The sequence below is a fragment of the Solanum tuberosum genome, unplaced genomic scaffold, assembly GCF_000226075.1.
Source record: "Solanum tuberosum cultivar DM 1-3 516 R44 unplaced genomic scaffold, SolTub_3.0 scf00067, whole genome shotgun sequence".
Lineage (NCBI taxonomy): Eukaryota > Viridiplantae > Streptophyta > Magnoliopsida > Solanales > Solanaceae > Solanum > Solanum tuberosum.
Window position 1 is genome coordinate 739,918 of NW_006238991.1, and position 19,251 is coordinate 759,168.

Consider the following 19,251-nt stretch of genomic DNA (forward strand, 5'->3'; position numbering starts at 1 on the left):
TTCTTGCACCTGGTCTGGAAAGCTGCAATTTATTCTATTTTCTCACATTCGAGGTGTTACAATTAAGTTGATCGATAGGTTGGTGGTGGCCTGTATTGGTGAATATTAAGGTGATAGAAGGGTTAGGTTATGATTAAAATTTATGGTGACATACTATGTTGGATTGGGAAGCCTTTAGGTGGCATATTTGAGGTGCTTTGTCATAGTAATTGCCTGGGACGGGTGAAAGAAAGGGGATAGAGAAGTGGGGTGGTGTAACCTTCACACTGTATGTTCTCTTCTAATTATCTACATTATACTATGTGGTAGGTTCATTTTGAATGATGATGTATACTAGTATGTATTTTTTGTACTGATACTACTCTTGTTATGCCACTAGGGATAGTCTAGTTGCCGGGTCATGTTGTTTCATAGGTGCAGATTATGATGATCTCCGACAACTTCTAATCCTCTTTCCTTATGGTGGGAGTTATGTCCCATTTATTTTATAAATTGTGCATCCTTAGTAGCTCTTATACCTATTTAGACTAGTTCATTGGGTTGTTTCTCAGTATTTTGTAAAAGGTGATATATATTGTTTTGTTCTCCTCAAGGTTTATGAGTTTTGTAGTAAAAGATTTATTCTTTCACATGTTTATTCCGATTTAGATGGTAAGGGTTCTCCTATCTAGGTGTTAGAATAGGTTCTCACACGGCCCGGTGGGTTGGGTCTTGACAGTGCCACTCATGACGCTCTTGGTCGTCTAAATCCAAGAGTGAGATGCTTCTTTTGTGCTATCGTGGATATATCTATTCTTTCTAGTCTATTGTTTGGACTTAGACTCCTTTCTATTTTGGGGTTGCATCCCCGTATTCTAGGCTATGTAAATATTTTGATACATGACTTTCAAATTCTAGGAGAAATATTTTCGCAAGCATTTTCTGATATTTGTTTTTAGTTATGAAATTTGGTTTAATAGATGAAACTGTTATTTAGTTGTTTATTTGTCTATGGTTGGGCTTGGGTAATTGGTTCTATCATCGGGGTTTAGTGTGTCCCTCACAACGGTTTAAGTGGTGACATGTACTGCCATGACATTAAGTCATAAATTTTTTTTTTGTTTTTTCTAGGAATAATATATCTCTAATCTTTCTTCATGATTAATAAAAACAATAAGACTAACAAATTAAAATGGAAGGAATAAGGGTTACAAAGAATTCAACACTCTTTCAAAATGAGACTGTATATTTGTATAAAAATATTTAAAGGAAAATAAATTTAAAATATGTAAGTGTGTGTGAAATTTAATATTATGGTATTATAGATATGCCTCTAATCAATGATATTTGCCATACAAAATATATAATTTTAGATTTAACGCCAGTCAACATCATTGATCATACCTAATTAATATAATTATTTTAGGCTAAGTTGCTAAATTTAATTTATTTTCAAGTTAATACAATAATTAAATCTCGAAAGATTGATTTACAAATAGAGTAAAATTAAGTTTTAAGCACTATAATTTAAGATCTTTAAGAATAATTAACGTTATATTCAGTTGTAACTAATCTTATGTGAAGTCTTCGCTCTTTGATTTTCTATCTTTTATTTTCTATTTCACAGTGTAAAATCATTTCTTTCTAAAAAAATTATGTATTTTGGAGCATTCTAATACAATTGGCAATTTTCAACACCAACCACCTTTATTGCCATCCACCACCCTTTTCCACCATAGATATTGCACGATTACCGCACAACTTTTCAAAAAATCATGATCATTATCAATAACTGCCCAATCATTATCATTAATCATCGTCACAATTTTTTGTATTTTATCTTATCAAACATATAATATTTATAACACAATCTAAACTATTTAAGAAACAATAAATAAATAAATAAAATATTCAGATGTAGAGAATTTTAAATTTTGATATATTCACTTAGAGAATATATGTGAGGTCTACTTTCATCAAAATTAAAAAATTTAATTTTATTTTTTATGTCTAATTATTAATTTGGTCTCAATGAAATGATAATCAAAAAAATCATCAACCCTTCACAACTATGTTGCAGGAAGCTATGTAGGGAATGTATTAATTATTTACTTTTTGTGTAAATAAGTTGATTTACATTTCTACAAAAAGAATTGTTTACATGTCCAAATATTTGTTTAATTGAAATAATTCTTGTAGAAAATTATGTTTTTAATGCATAATTATTTTAAATATTTATAGATTCTAAACGTTACTTTATAATAAAGGGGAATCTCATACATGTCATCATCAACGTGTGTTATTTTAAGAAATAATATTAAATTGGGGGACATTTTTTTCATTTAATAATTTTTTACTTGATTATATTGTTTATCTTTTTTAACAAATCAAGACAAGTTCATTATTTTCATTCAATACAACTTTTATCATTACATAACTATATAAAGTAATAGTAGTCAAATTTAAATATTAAAAATATAATTCATAAAGCTAATTTAATAAAACAATTTTTCATACTTTAATAATGGACTCTATTAAATAATATTTTTATAATGTTGTTGCATTACACGAGACACTACAAAAAGAATTATATTGTCAAGACATTTAAGTATTTTATTTTATTTTTTAACTCATGCTAATTTGCGTGACTTGAAAATAAGGCAATTCTTCTTTTGACTATAACTCTTAGGTAACAGCTTGGATCAATAAAATTTTGAAAATAAATTTATAAGAAACTCTTCGTTGAAAATACTTAACATACTATTGTTAGCCATATGCACAGCACGTGCTATTGTCGTGACCTAAACTGTCGTGAGTGGCACCCACACTAACCCTTAGGTTGGAGAATCATTTACTTACCTCAATCTAACCCCTCATCCATTTAAAGAAAGCCAGATCATAATATAGATTATAAAAATCACAATCTTCAAACAATAATGGACCAAGTTCCCATAAACACAACTCATTATCAAAATTCACTGCGGAAAATAACTCTCTAGAATCTGAAATTCATAGTACAAAATTCTAAAGTATATAGTATAAAGGGATGCAACCCCAACAAGAAAGCATAAATTTAAGAGTGTAAAATGTTTGTATCCGAAAAGATGGACAAAGGGATTGAGAAGTATCTATAGAAGCCCGGAAGAATAGCTCACCCTTGGATTCAAATTTCTCGCTTCTAACAACTGAGGTCTTGAAATAGCCGCCTGAATATACCCTGTACTCCACACAGAAAGAGAAATTGTAGTATTATTACACAACCAGGGTGTACTAGTAGGATCATATGGCCAGTTCCAAAATTTGAATGTAAGCAGGTAGCTATAGTATAGTAATACAGATCAATAGACACATGACTTAATCAAATGAATGAACATGTCCCACATGATCGCAAAATTGTATACTCAGTCCTCTCATGGAACCTACAAACAAACTGTTAGTGTACCGGCGTGGTACCCGAGCTAACCATTAGTATTTCATACCATGTGTGGTATCTGAGACAACAATTAGTATCTTGTACTGGTATGGTACCCGAGTAAACCATCAAACACAAACAGCATGTACAACCACAATCACAATGAACAACCACAAGTAAATAAATAGGTTCATTGCATGAGATTATCAACATGATGTCATTTTACATTAGCCTTTTAATTTTCCCCACATGCATCGCACAAGTAATCTATAAGGAAATCGACCCAAAAATGAATGTGATGGCACTCGTCTTATCCTACCAAGGCAAGTCAGCCTAAATGTCAATCCCCGAGCCTACACCCTGGACATGGCCAGCACTCAAGAACCATTGTTGGTCACCAAGCAACCCATTGGCCTGGCTCAATACTCAAGGGATGACCTACTCAACAACATATGAACTCAAAAGTAAATATTTATTCAAATGTCTCAAGGTAAATGACTTAGACTATTTAAAGTATTCAAATAGCCATAAAAAGGCAACTCAAATCTTAAACATTAACAATGGAAAAGAAAAAAACTCCTCAAAACACTATTGTCTACGAAGCCTCTAAATACTATGATAGATGTCGCGAAAAGACCCACGACATCTTAACAAAATTGAGAGATAAACAGAAATCCTTCGAAAGCAATGAGGCTCACCAAAGCAAATCTGGAACTGCAAGTGGTATCAACGAAGAATCTATTGGTGACCCTGAATAGATGTATTTGCATCACGAAATATGCAGGCCAAATGGTGTCAGTACATTGAATATACAAGCATGCAAGGGGAACTCTAAAGCATAGACATAAGCTTCAATTGATAAAAAGGAAGAACATACTCACCTTATCTCAATTCAACTCAACTCAAGGATACTCAACTCAATTCAATATAAAAGCAACAATAAATATACAGTATAAAGAAAGCTTTTAACATAGTAGATAATAACTCAATGTATTTAAAAATACAATAATAAACTCTTTTACTCTTAATTGGGAGATTCTCTAACTGACAACCATCACTATGAGCTATGTGATGATATAGCGTCTCGCCCATGCTTCCAGAACTGTCTTATACCTTGCCAGAGTATAAGACATCCTCAACTAAGTGGATCCACTAAGCTATGCTTAAAAGCAATAAGGAATCATCTAAAAAGTATGACCCTTTACCCAAGTTGGCATACATGGTTTATGAGGATTTTGAGTTGCCTGAACTCATTCCCATATTGGTGCTCAATACTACTCCCAATAATATATATATATATATACCTCGTGCTCGTATGTTTTAAAGCCAACTTAACTCCTCCTCAATTTAAGATAATTACTCAAAAGATTTCTCTTAAAAGAGATGATGCTCAAAACTCCTCATAAACTCATTTACAAATATGTGTTTCTCTCTTTTTAGATGTAAAAGTGTTACATACTTAGGAATTTAGTCCCTTCATACTCATTTTGAAAAATGAACCCAACTCTCCTCATCCTCATACTCAAATACTCAAGTCTTAAAACAAGTTATAATGAATTGTTAAAGACTTCTCAAATGACTCAAAAGACTTTATCAAACTTTACTCTTAAACTTTACTTTAATTTGAAAAGTGACATTAAGAGACATGATTAGGATATATGTAGGATCTCTCAGTGAATTATGAAGGCTTAGATAGTTAGGATTAAGAAGGGAATGAAAGCTCGACTCAAAGGGACAAGTACGGATCTAAGAATGGAGAAGAAGGTGGCCTGACGCTCCTGGCGCAGGGGTGGTATGTTGGGCCAGGCCTCTAATTACTAGGGGTAATTTATGGTGCACCGCTAGCTCCCCACGCCAGCCCCACAGGTGCATCTGGGGTGCATCACCCGGCCTTTTTCAAAATATTCTAACTAATGTTTTTCTCGATTTTTAGTCCTAATTCACCTAAAATTGATTGATTTATTCAAAACTCCCTTAGATCTATTAACACAACACAAGTAAAGAAAAAACTACTCAAAATCCCTCAAGAACAACCCTAATTCGCAAGATCCTCACCTTAAGGACTCAATGAAACTCCAATATCAAAGAATTAAGCAAAAAATGTCACGCCCCGAGGCTACCCCTGGACGTAACACGGGACCTAGGATCACAAGTGACCCCAAGCTAACCCTGCTGCCATAATCATAAGCATACTAAAGATAAACTGAAACAATAATAACTAAGTGTAAGCTAGATCATGAAATAATCTGAAAATGATGGGGAATACCCACATACTGAATCTGAATGAAGATAACTGAGAATTTGAATACAAAAGAACAGTCAAACTCTAAGACTAAAGCTTGAAACTAACTATGTCTGAAATAAAGTCTCTACTGACAAGAAATGTTGGGACATGCCTCAGTTAGATCTAGCAAACTGAAACTAAAGCTAAAAGTGATAAAGATAGTCATGGCACTAGTCCTCGAAGAATGAGGACTCACCACTGATGTTGTTGAACTAAAGATCGAGAACCAATCTATGTGTGATCTGACTGCTGAGAACCCGAACCTACATCACGAGAAGATGTAGCGCAAAGTATGCGTCAGTACTTGAAAGGAACTGAGCATGTAGCATAGAGTAGCACTGAACAATAACATAATTGAATCAAAGCATAAATCTGAGCAATGACATGAGATAAGCATGATACAAACTAAGAATACTAAACATGAAATACTGAATGCAATGACCAAGTTTATAACATGTTGGGACTGATTTCTGAAGTATAATGATAACATGGTCAATGCAATAGAATCTGACTGAACTGTAAGGGAGCTACTAATAACCGACATAAAACCACATAAGCTAAATGTGGAGTCCGATGTATACGCCCCATCGAGAGGACTCAATATACCCTGCTAGAGGTATAGAGGCATGTTGGCGTGATCAGTAAAATGATACCCACGGAGGGGACTTACAACCTACGGGGCACGTAGTTCTGGGACTTGAGGGTTACTGACCCTAGTCCACTCGGTATTAAGCTTCCCATAAGATTATCTAATTAACACTTTATGACTGAAATACTTTAATATTGGATTGCTCAAAACTGACATGGAAACTGAGAATGGAACATTAATGTACTAATAATAATGCATTCGAAAACTGAGGCATGTTTATATGTAACTGAACTAACTAACCTAGCATGTGTATTTCATGAACTAAAGGAACTACATAGCTAAGGTTCTGAGTTTATGCATGAATCTGGGTAAACTAATACTATAGCGTGATAATATGATTTGGATCATTCTAACAGCTAAAAACCCAACAATTCTAACATTCAAGAAACCCTAAGTCTAGATACTATTAAGGGGATCAATATTCTGACTGAAATCTAGGGACCTAATGGGTGAAAAGGACCCACTAGTGAAATCCCACATACCTGGTGACGAACTTCACAGAGAAATCTTTCGATTTTGGGGTTGGAACTGATGGAACCTTGTTGCGTTCTTGAACTAGGGTTCGGTCGCCTCTTTCTTTTCTCTACGCTCTAAGTTCCAAAGTTTTGATGAATGATTTGACTTAGGTAAGTTCTATTTATGTTTCTAGGCTAAAACTGACCAAAACCACGTAGTTTAGGGTTTAAACAACGTAGTTTAGAGGTCTAACGCATAAGAAAAAAGACCAAAAGACCCCTGACTTAACTGTTGTCGAGGTCACCGACGGACCGTAGATCGACTGACGGTCCATGTTGGTCAACCGTCAGTTGTGACTGGAGGCTGAGTTTGGGGTGTTGATCCATGGTTTGTGACCTAACCTACGGTCCGTGGGTCCGGTTGTGGGTCAACACTTGGCCAAAATTTCTGGGGCTGAGTCTAGAGGGGTTGTAGATACAAACCACGGACCACCAGCATGGGTCATGGGTCACCCTACTATTTGTGGGTGGCAACCATGGGCTGCACCTGTAACTTCTAGAAATCTGCATTGGGGTCTGTTTTCAGATATGGGGTGTTCCATTATCTCCCCATTGGGACCATTCATCCTCGAATGAAGACTAACTAGCTGAAATGAAGGGAGAGAGCTGCAACCCCTACCACTGAACACTGGTCACTGAGAACTGAATTTCTGACTGAACTGAGTTCCAACAACATGCAAATACACTGAAAATGCAAGTACACAGTGAAGGAACATGATTCTAAGACTGAATTTATGCATGAATGACTGAAGAACTGAAGAGGAACTATTATCTCAAGCTGGAATGGAATTGGAAGGAAAGAGGTGAGGATACTTGGCCTTCATGGCTACTTCTACTTCCCAAGTAGCTTTCTCTACGGACTGACTCCTCCACAAAACCTTGACTGAAGCAACTTCTTTGTTTCTCAACCTTCGAACCTAACGATCAAGGATTTCAATTGGTACCTCTTTATAAGTGAGACTATCCTTCACAGCCACACTTTCTAAAGGCACAATAGACGTTGGGTTACCCATACACTTCTTCAACAACGAAATGTGGAACACTGGATGCATTGCTGCTAGTTATGTTGGGAACTCTAACTCATAAGCCATTTTACCAATCCTTTTCAAGATCTTGTAAGGGCCTACATATGTAGGACTGAGCTTCCCTTTCTTGCCAAATCTCATCACCCCTTTCATAGGCGACACTTTCAGGAAACCCAATCATCAACTTGAAACTCTAGTTCCCTTCTCCTTACATCTGCATAAGACTTCTGGTGACTCTGGATGTCTTAAGTCTATCTCTAATGAGTTTCATCTTCTCCATAGCATCATGAACTGAATCTGCTCCTATCAAGGCTGCTTCACCTACTTCAAACCAACCAACTGGAGATCTACATCTACGCCCATACAACGCCTCATAAGGGACCATCTGAATGCTGGAATGGTAACTATTATTGTAGGCAAACTCTATAAGAGTAAGGTGATCATCCCAACTACCCTTGAAATCGATAACACAAGCTCTCAACATGTCCACTAAGGTCTGAATGGTACTCTCTGCTTGACCATCCATCTGCGGATGAAATGTTGTGCTAATGTTAACCTGAGTACCAAGACCTTTCTGAAATGACTTCCAAATATGAGAGGTAAACTGAGAAATTCTATCTAAAATGATAGACAAAAGAACCCCATGCAACCTAACTATCTTATTAATATAAAGTTTGGAGTAGTCTTCCACCAAATCTGTAGTCTTGACCGCCAAAAAGCGCGAAGACTTAGTAACTCTATGAACTATCACCCAAATTGAGTCATGTTGTCTGCGAGTACGAGGTAAACCTGTGATGAAGTCCATGTTGGTCACTTCCCACTTCCCAAGTAGGAATGTCGATCTCTTAAGTCATACCTCTTGGTTTCTGATGTTCTACCTTGACTTGCTGGCAATTAGGGCACTTGGCCACAAAATCTGCTATATCTCTTTTCATGCCATTCCACCAAAAGACTTCCCACAGATCACGATACATCGCAGTGGCACCTAGATGAATAGAATATCTAGAATTATGGGCTTCTGGAAGAATCTTCTGTCTTAACTCACCCACCTTAGGAACACATAATCGACCCTGATAGCGAAGTACCCCATCTCCCCCTTGGGAGAAAACCTCAACTCTCTGTTAATGGATTGCATCCTTTAGTTGAAGCAATATCGGATCGTTGTCTTGCTTTTCCTTCACCTCCACTACCAAAGAAGATTCTGCCCTATTCTGAACTATTACACCGCCATCTGATATGCTCATAAGACAAATTCCTAGACGAGCAAGTCTATGAACATCTTTTGCTAGTTCCTTTCTTTCTTCCTCAACATGTGCTACACTACCCGTAGATAGTCTGCTAAGAGCATCTGCTACTACATTGGCCTTACCAGGATGGTAATGCACACTCATATCATAATCTTTGAGAAACTCAATCCATCTCCTCGGGCGAAGATTCAACTCTTTCTGGGTGAACACATACTTAAGGAACTTATGGTCTGTGAACACATTTACGTGAACACCATACAAGTAATGTCTCCAAATCTTAAGTGCAAATACACTATAACCTTACCTCGCCGCATTAACACACAACCTAGGCCGACTCTAGATTCATCACAATAGATCACATAATCGTCTGAACCCTCTGGTAGAGTCAAAATGGGAGTTGTAGTCAACCTAGTTTTCAATTCTACAAAGCTTTTCTCACAATCATCTGACCATTGAAACTTGACTTTCTTCTAAGTCAAGTTAGTCAATGGAGAGGCTATGGATGAAAACCCTTCCACGAACCTTTTGTAATAACCCGCTAGACCCAAGAAACTTCTGATATTTGTAGGAGACGTAGGTCTGGGCCATAGTTTCACTACTTCTATCTTCTAAGAATCAACTTGGATCCCTTCTTTAGACACATTATGCCCAAGGAAAGCAACTAATTGCAACCAAAACTCACATTTGCTAAACTTAGCGAATAACTAGCGATCTTTGAGAATTTGAAGAACAACCCTCAAATGATTCGCATGTTCTTCCTCATTCCTAGTTTAAATGAGGATATCATCAATAAAGACAATAACGAACAAGTCCAAATATTGCTTGAACACTCTGTTCATCAAATCCATGAAAGCTGCAGGAGCATTGGTTAGTCCAAATGACATAACTGCAAATTCATAATGACCATACTTCGTTCTGAAGGTTGTCTTCGGAATGTCACTATCTCTGACTTTGAGCTGATGATAACCCGATCTGAAGTCTATCTTTGAGAAATGACTAGCACCCTGAAGTTGGTCAAACAAGTCATCAATCCTGATATTAGGGTACTTATTATTGATTGTGACTTTGTTCAACTACCTAAAGTCAATGCACATTCTGAGACAACCATCTTTTTTTTTCACCAACAATACGGGTGCACCCCATGGAGAAATACTAGGTCTAATGAAGCCCTTATCTAGAAGGTCTTTCAACTGCTCTTTCAATTCCTTAAGCTTAGCTGGAGCCATTCTGGAAGGAGGAATAGAGATAGGCTGGGTATCTAGAAGGAGATCAATTCCAAAGTCAATTTCCCTTTCGGGAGGAACTCTGGGAAGATCTTCTGGAAACACTTCTAGAAACTCATTGACTACGGGAACTGACTCAAGAGTTGGGGTTTCGGAGCTTGAATCCTTAACTCGAACTAGATGATAGAGATAACCCTTAAAAATCATATTTATGGCCTTAAGGTAATAAATGAATCGACCCATAGGCGCTAAGCTACAACCCTTCCATTCTAAGATTGGTTCGTCTGGAAACTAAAAAATAAACAATCCTAGTTCTACAGTCGACTGAGGCATAACAGGAATGTAACCAATCTATGCCTAGAATGACATCGAAGTGTACCATTTCTAACTCTACAAGATCTGCTGAGGTGACTTTCTGGGAGACTGTGATAGGCCAATTTTTGTATACCCGTCAAGCTATAACTGGGTCACCAACTGGAGTAGAGACTGAGAAGGGTTCTGAGACAGTTTCTAGACTAACATCGAATTTGACTGCAATATAAGGAGTTACAAAGGAAAGAGTAGCCTGGATCTAACAATGCATAAACATCTAAATCAAAGACTCGTAACGTACCAGTGACTACATCTGGAGAGTCTTCCTGATCATGGCGAACCTGAAAAGCATACAACCTGTTTTGGCACTGACCGCCACCTATACCAGATGAGTTACCCTGCTGAGTCAGGCGACCTGTTGGCGCTGCTAAAGTTGTGGACTGAGCTCAATGGTACCTCTTTGACCCTATTTAAAAGGACAATCCTTCAACCTGTGACCAGATTGACCGCACCCAAAGTATCATTCCTTTCCTGCAAGGCACTCACCCGGATGGTTCTTACCACACTTAGGACAAGTTAGGTAGGTTCTGGTGCCTGAAACACTACCTTGAGTCGTAGAGCCTGACGCCCTACCTTTCTGATCATTACAGAACTTGGAGGATAGAACACTGGCTGATAAAGGTGCTGGAATTGAAGACTTCTGTTGAAACTGCGAGCGATTACCACCACCCGATTTCTATTGAGAATAGTCATAGTTGCCGGTCCTAGCCTTGTTATTCTTTTTGGCCTGTTCCCTAAGCTTATCGCCCTCAACCTGCTGAGCATGAGTCATGAGCCTAGAGATGTTCATATTCTCAAGTAACATGGTATTCCTACACTCTGTTTTCACAAGATCGGATACCCCACACATGAACTTGTTCATTTGAGCCCCGGAGTCAGCAACCATGTGAGGAGCATACCTGGAAAATTGGGTGAACTTGAGTCCATACTCTTGGACCGTCATAGAACCCTGCCTCAAATTCATAAACTCCTGAGCTTTTGCCTCTCTCAACTCTCCTAGGAAGAACCTGTCCAGAAAGGTCTCACTGAAGCATTCCCAAGTGATAGGAGCGGCATTTGTACCCTTGTTCTCTTTACACTGAGTATACCAGATATGAGCTACATCCTTAAGCTAGTAATATGCCAACTCAGCCCGATCATTCCCAGTTACTTACATCACCCCAAAGATCTTTTTGACCTCTCAATGAAGCTTTGGGGATCCTCACGAGTCTGTGATTCTAAGAACTCAAATGGATTCATCCTAACGAAATCATGAACTCTAGCTGCAGCTGACCCAACATTAGCATCTACCGAAACTGGAACCGGTTGATTGTTCTGGTTGGTCACACTCTAAGCCAACAACTGAATAGTGTTCCAAAATTCAGCATTTGAAACTTCCTGATCTGGGATTGTAGGAGCAGCGTTAGCATTGCGTGCATTCGCACCCCTTCCATAAGCTCTACGAGGAGGCATGATCTGAAATGCAAAATGACGAGGGAATTAGATCATACCTTACGTACGATAAGAGTAACAAAGAAAGTGAAGTTTTCCTAAAACACTTTGTAGCCTACCTCTCACTAGATGTGGTGCACTTCACATCCATGAAAATGACTCTCTTTAGTATGGCTTTCCAGACATCCTAGGACTCTTAAGCCTAGTGCTCTGATATCAAGTTTGTCACGCCCCGAGGCTACCCCTGGATGCAACACGGGACCTCAGTTCACGAGTGACCCAAAGCTAATCCTGTTGGCATAATCATAAGAATACTAAAGATAAACTGAAATAACAATAACTAAGCGGAAGCTAAATCATGAAATAATATGAAAATGATGGGGAATACCAATATACTAAATCTGAATGAAGATATATGAGAATTTGAATACAAAAGAAAAATCAAACTCTAAGATTAAAGCTTGAAACTAACTATGTCTGAAATAAAACCTTTACTGACTAGAAATGTTGGGACATGCCCCATCTAGATCTAGCAAACTGAACTAAAGCTAAAAGTGATAAAGATAGGCATGTCACTAGTCCTCAAAGAATGAGGACTCACCACTGATGCTGCTGAACTGAATATTAGGAACCAATCTATGCGTGATCTAACTGCTGAGGACCTAAACCTACATCACCAGAAGATGTAGCGCAAAGTATGCGTCAGTACTTGAAAGGTACTGAGCATGCAGGATAGAGTAACACTGAACAATAACATAATTGAATCAAAGCATAAATCTGAGCAATGACATGAGATAAGCATGATACAAACTGAGAATACTAAACATGAAATACTGAATGTAATGACCAAGTTTATAATATGATGGGACTGATTTCTGAACTATAATGATAACATGGTCAATGCAATAGAATCTGACTAAACTGTAAGGGAGCTACTAATAACCGACATAAAACCACATGAGCTAAATGTGGAGTCCGATGTATACGCCCCATCTAGAGGACTCAATATACCCTGCCAGAGGTATAGAGGCATGATGGCGTGATCACTAAAAATGATGCCCACGAAGGGGACTTACAACCTACGAGGCACGTAGTTCTGGACTTGAGGGTGACTGACCCTAGTCCACTCGGTATTAAGCTTCCCATAAGATTATGTAATTAACACTTTATGACTGAAATGCTTTAATACTGGATAGCTCAAAATAGACATGCAAACTGAGAATGCAACATTAATGTACTGATAATATTGCATTCGAAAACTGAGGCATGTTTATATGTAACTGAATTAACTGACCTAGCATGTGTAATTCATGAACTAAAGGAACTGCATATCTAGTGTTCTGAGTTTATGCATGAATCCGGGCAAAACAATACTAGATAAAAACCCAACAATTCTAACATTCAAGAAACCCTAAGTCTAGATATTATTAAGGAGATCAAGATTCTAACTGAAATCTAGGGACCTAATGGGTAAAAAAGACCCACTAGTGAAATCCCATATACCTGGTGACAAATTCCACGGAGAAATATTTCGATTTCAGGGCTGGAATTGATGGAACCTTGTTGTGTTCTTGAACTAGGGTTCGATCGCCTCTTTCTTCTCTCTACGCTCTAAGTTCCTAAGTTTTGATGAATGATTTGACTTAGGTAAGTTCTAGTTATATTTCTAGGCTAAAATTGACCAAAACTACATAGTTTAGGGTTTAAACGACGTAGTTTAGGGGTTTAACGCATAATGAAAAGACCAAAAGACCACTAACTTAACTAGTTGTCTGGGTCACCGACAGACGAAATCGACGGACCATCGATCGACTAACGGTCCATGCTGATCAACTGTTTGTCGTGACTGGAGGTTGAGTTTGGGGTGTTGATCCTCGGACACGAACCACGGCCTGTAGGTCCCGCCGTGGGTCAACACTTGGCCAAAATTTATGCGGCTGAGTCTAGGGGGGTTGCAGATGGAAACCATGGACCACCAACACGGCCGTGGGTCACCCTATGGTCTGTGGGTGGCAATCGTGGGTTGCACCTGTAACGTCTGGAAATCTGCATTGGGGTTTGTTTTCGGATACGGGGTGGTACACAAAACCTCAAAGAACTCAATATACTCAATTTCATGGATGAACTCAAAATTTAAAACTCATGATTGGCATGTGGGTGAACAAACCCCTGACTATGAAAACTTACATACCTCGAAAGAACCACGTTCTTGGCGATTTCTGAAAAATCTTGAAGAATTTCTTGAAAACTTCCTCTTTTCTCCTCTTGAACTCCTCCCTAGTTTCTTGAATGCTTTAGACATAAGTGAGTACTAATTTTAATCAGCTTTGACCCCTAATTGGGTGAACAAAACGTGCAGGCCTAGTGGGGTAAGGAAAAGACCAAAATAGCCCTTCTTAATTCGGATGAATTTTCTTAACTGGACAAGCTGAATTCAAACGGGTATATCTTCCTCATCCAAACTTGGATTTTAGCAAACTCAGTGGTGTTGGAAAGAGGACCCAACGACCTTCAATTTGATATCTCTTGGGCCACCAAACTCATCATGCGCTGAAAGTTATGGTCGTTTGAAGTTGACCCAAAACCCCTAATTTAAGAGTAACTTACACTAATCTCAAATTGGCTATTTCTAATTTAGTTCTTTCTAAAATTAGCTTTTTCTATGACCGAGGTGTTACGATAAAATACAATTAATATGATAAATGCGGAAGTAAAACTAGAATAAAAGTCCAATACTATAAAATAATGCAAAAAATTATAATCAACTTAAATATACCCCCAAAACCTGGTTGTCACGTGCACAAACCTCTAATGTATTATTCCCTCCATCCCATTTTATGTGTGGTAGTTTGACTCAGCGCGGAGTTTAAGAATGAAATGAAGACTTTTAAAACTTGTGGTCTAAAATGAATGATAGAAATTTGTGTTGCTATAAATCATTTCATTAAGGGTAAAATGGACATTTTAAAGTTAAATTATTACTTAATATAGAAATGTGTTATTCTTTTTGGGAGTGACTAAAAAGGAAAGTAATTCATATAAATAGAGGGAGAGAGAGTACAATAGATTTTAAAGAAAACGCAAGTTTCAAATGATGTTGTCTCTAAAGTACAACAAGATCATAAATAGGAGTAGGGGTGTTCACGGGTCGGTTTGGATCGGTTATTGATCAAAACCAAACCAACTTAATCGGTTTTAAAATTATCAAAACCAAACCAAACCAAATATAACTTAATCGGTGTTCATGGGTCGGTTTGGGTAAAGTGATCACAATAAATGTATATTATATTTGGTTTGGTTTGGTTTGGTTTTGATAATTTTAAAACCGATTAAGTTGGTTCGTTTTGGTTTTGATCAATAACCGATCCAAACTGACCCGTGAACACCCCTACTTCTAACCATGATGCTCTAAACCAATACCTTTAAACTAGTACGATATCGAGAGTTTTACTTATCTGAATTCACTTCAGGAAAGTGTCACAACTCAGACCGTTGGCACCCACACTAAACCTCTGATTGGAGAATTATTTACTAACCCAACTTAACCCATCAAGACTAGTTAGATAAGCCAAATCATAAAAGAAAGCAACTAATCAGCAATTTTAATAGATAAAGATCGAGTTCTCATAAACTCAACCACTTAAATAAACTTATTACATAACCAAACCACCTACTTAAAGGCATAGTATTAAAACTCTGAACAGTTAAAAATGGGGATGTAACCCTGAAAACTAGAAAACATCAATCTAATGATCCAAAAATGTATATTTCCTAAAAGATGGACAAAAATCTGGAGAAGAATCCATGAACACACATAAGAGTAGCTCACCTTGCATTTTAATGTCAAGCGTCCCTTAACAGTGGTCTTGTATCAACCACCTGAATATGCCTTATACTTAACAAGAAAAGAGCAAGTGCATAATCCGTACATAACCACTGTATACTTGTAGGATCCGAAAGATAGTTCTAAAACATAAATGTAAGCAATTAACCATAGAACAGTTATACAGGCAAACACATATACCAACAGTCGCAATATAATACATATTCCAAATAACAAAATCCTAAATCGGCCAATGCATGAAACATGTCCTACATGATCATAAAATGCACATACTCGGTCCTCTCACGAAACCCACACACAAAGTATTAGTGTACCGATACGGTTCCCGAGCCAACCATAAATGATTCATACAAGGTAAGGAATAAGAGGAAAATCCCATACTGGTGTGGTACTCGATCCAACCAACAACCACAAACAACATGTATAATCACAATCATAATGAAAAATTACATTTGAAATCACAAGTAAATAAATAGGTTCATTGCATGAGATTATTACATGAAGCCATTTCATATTACCTCTTGGTTTTCCCACATGAATTGCATAATAATACAACAAAGTAGTTAAGATACACACATTACATACTTTGGAAAACAATAAACAATCACTTCCGTCGAATCAAACCTTGAAAACTATAAAGAACCTGAGCTTTCTCATTTACAATGTCTAGGCTTGTTCCTGGTCTAAATAAATAATAAAACACAACGTACAATACTAGTGGCCTAAAAATACTCGGATTATACTCAAATCCTAACTCTAGGACAATTCATGATTTTCTACCCAAGTCAAGGCTTCTCCACCATTAAACCAACTCAAACCCTCCCCCAAGATCAATACCCTGAGTCTAAATCTTAAGAATTAATTTACAAGATAGGGGAGTATAGAACTTACATTTACCGAAGAACTTAGCTGAAAAATAGGTGGAAACTGCCCTATATCATCCCTATCAATTCCAATAATGAAATTGCAGGAAAATAAGAGTTTTTGGGACTTTTCTGCATAAAATCTTGACTTATCCCGCTATAAAGGCCCAACGCGTTATAGCACATGCAAAACTGCTATAGCGCCTACATACACATCATGCTATAGCGGCGTGCCACACGTTATGGCAACTTGCATGGAATTAGAGTCTCGTAAACCTCACCAAAGCCTCCATTAGAAATATACCTTCGGTCATTAATGTTCTATACTAACCCCTACACAACAAGTTCAATTATGAGATCTTTAGCTACTCGGATTTGATTTTGAAAGGCCCTATTGAGTCCTTACTGTCTTAGATACTAGAAAATATGATCCAATCTTAGACATTATACCTCGTCCATTCCCAGATTTTTCTAAGCCCTGTGTGACTCAGATTTCATCAAAAATTGGCCTAGCCTAGAAATTTTAAGTCAGTACCCAAAAAATATTTTGGTCTAATATTTTTAGCATTGGCCTCCCTATAACAACTAGAAGGGATCCTTACCAAAATCCCTAAGGTCACACGCCCCGAGACTATCCCATGACGAGACACAATGTATATAATGGCATGGCATAACACAAAGATTGGCAAAATTAAAAGAAAATTAAAATACAGATGCGGAAGCTAAAACAGAAATATCTGGATAGAACCCAAAATACTAAATTTGACAAAATTTGGAAGCCAACATAACATGGAAAAATCTAACTGAATGTCTGAAAACCTCTACCAATATGAGTTGGTAGGACAAAACCCTAGCTAACTCTAATATGTATCTAACAGAAAGTCAAATACTGAAAGAAATAAGGATTGTCCTCGAGAAGATGAGGACTCACTGATGCTACTAGCTAATTAGAGATAGCACTAAATGTGGGCCAGATGATAAGCGTCAGAACCTATATTATCAAACAATGTAGACATAAATCATGCGGTTAGTACTTGGAGTGTACTGAGCATGGAGAAAATGCATAAGGTATATGATATCTGAATATACTAAATTTGTAAAATATGTTGATGTAATTACAAAGTTTCAACATGAAACTGAGATAATTTTATTTGAAATACATATATTTAAGGTCATACTTCCTTATATGGCTCGTACGAGCTATTCGTAGAAGTTAGTCTTAGCAATATCTGAGGTTCTGAAGTTACCAACCCCGAGACCCTCTTCAAGTTTCTAGAAGTGTATATGAGCAATAAATGCTTGTTCGATCTATTCAAGTGAAGTTTTCCACTTTTTGAACTTTGATCTACGACCAGGTCTACAGCACGTACAACTTATACGACTCGTAAACCTAACTCGTAATCATTGTCCCAATTTTCTTCAAATATGAAATGTCAACTATAGAAGGTTTCCACGAGTCATAGCTCTGTGTATAACCCGTAAAGACCTCTCGTAATTCATAAAATACTGCAAACTTTATATTTTTTGCACTTCTCCTGGTTTGATCTCAACTAGGCACTTCTGATGTGTTACAGTATCTCTCATTTGAGAACATTCATCCCAGAAAGGGGTCTAACTAGGCTAAAAAAATAAGGGAAATATATGCAACACAATACTGAAAGTTAAACACTGAAAAGTGATTGACTCTGAACTAAACATCAAAATTGATCTGATTTCACGAACATGCATGCATATTGTGATATGAAAATACTGAAAAACATGAATATGAAAGAGTACTAAGGAGGAACGATTAACTCACGCTTAAACTGAACTGGGGAAAAAAGATGTGGATACTTGGACATCATCCCAGCTTCGACTTTCAATGTAACACTCTGAACTAATTGATTCCTCCATAGTAATTTCACCGAAGCGGCTTCCATATTACTCAACTTACGCACTCGAAGGTCAAGAATCTCAATTGGGACCTCTTCGTAAGAGAGACTTTCCTTCACACATATGCTTTATAGAGACACCAATGCATTTCTCAAACAATGAAACGTGAAATACTTAATGCACTGATGCTAATTCTGAAGGCAAAACCAACTCATAAGCCACATTAACAAAACGCCTCAAAATTTGGTAAGGACCTACATAACGGGGAATAAGTTTCCCTTTCTTGTCAAACCTCATCACCCTTTTTATGGGTCAAATTTCTGATAAGCCCAATCATCTACAGTAAATTCAAGCTTTCTTCTCCTTACATCTGCATAAGATTTCTCTCTATTCTGGGCCATTCTCGATATATCCCTAATAAGTCAAACTTTCTCCATGGCCTCATTACCTAACTGGGGCCTATCAAATCTATCTTACCAACCTCAAATCAACCAATATGAGACCTACATATACTACCATAGACCGCATCATATAA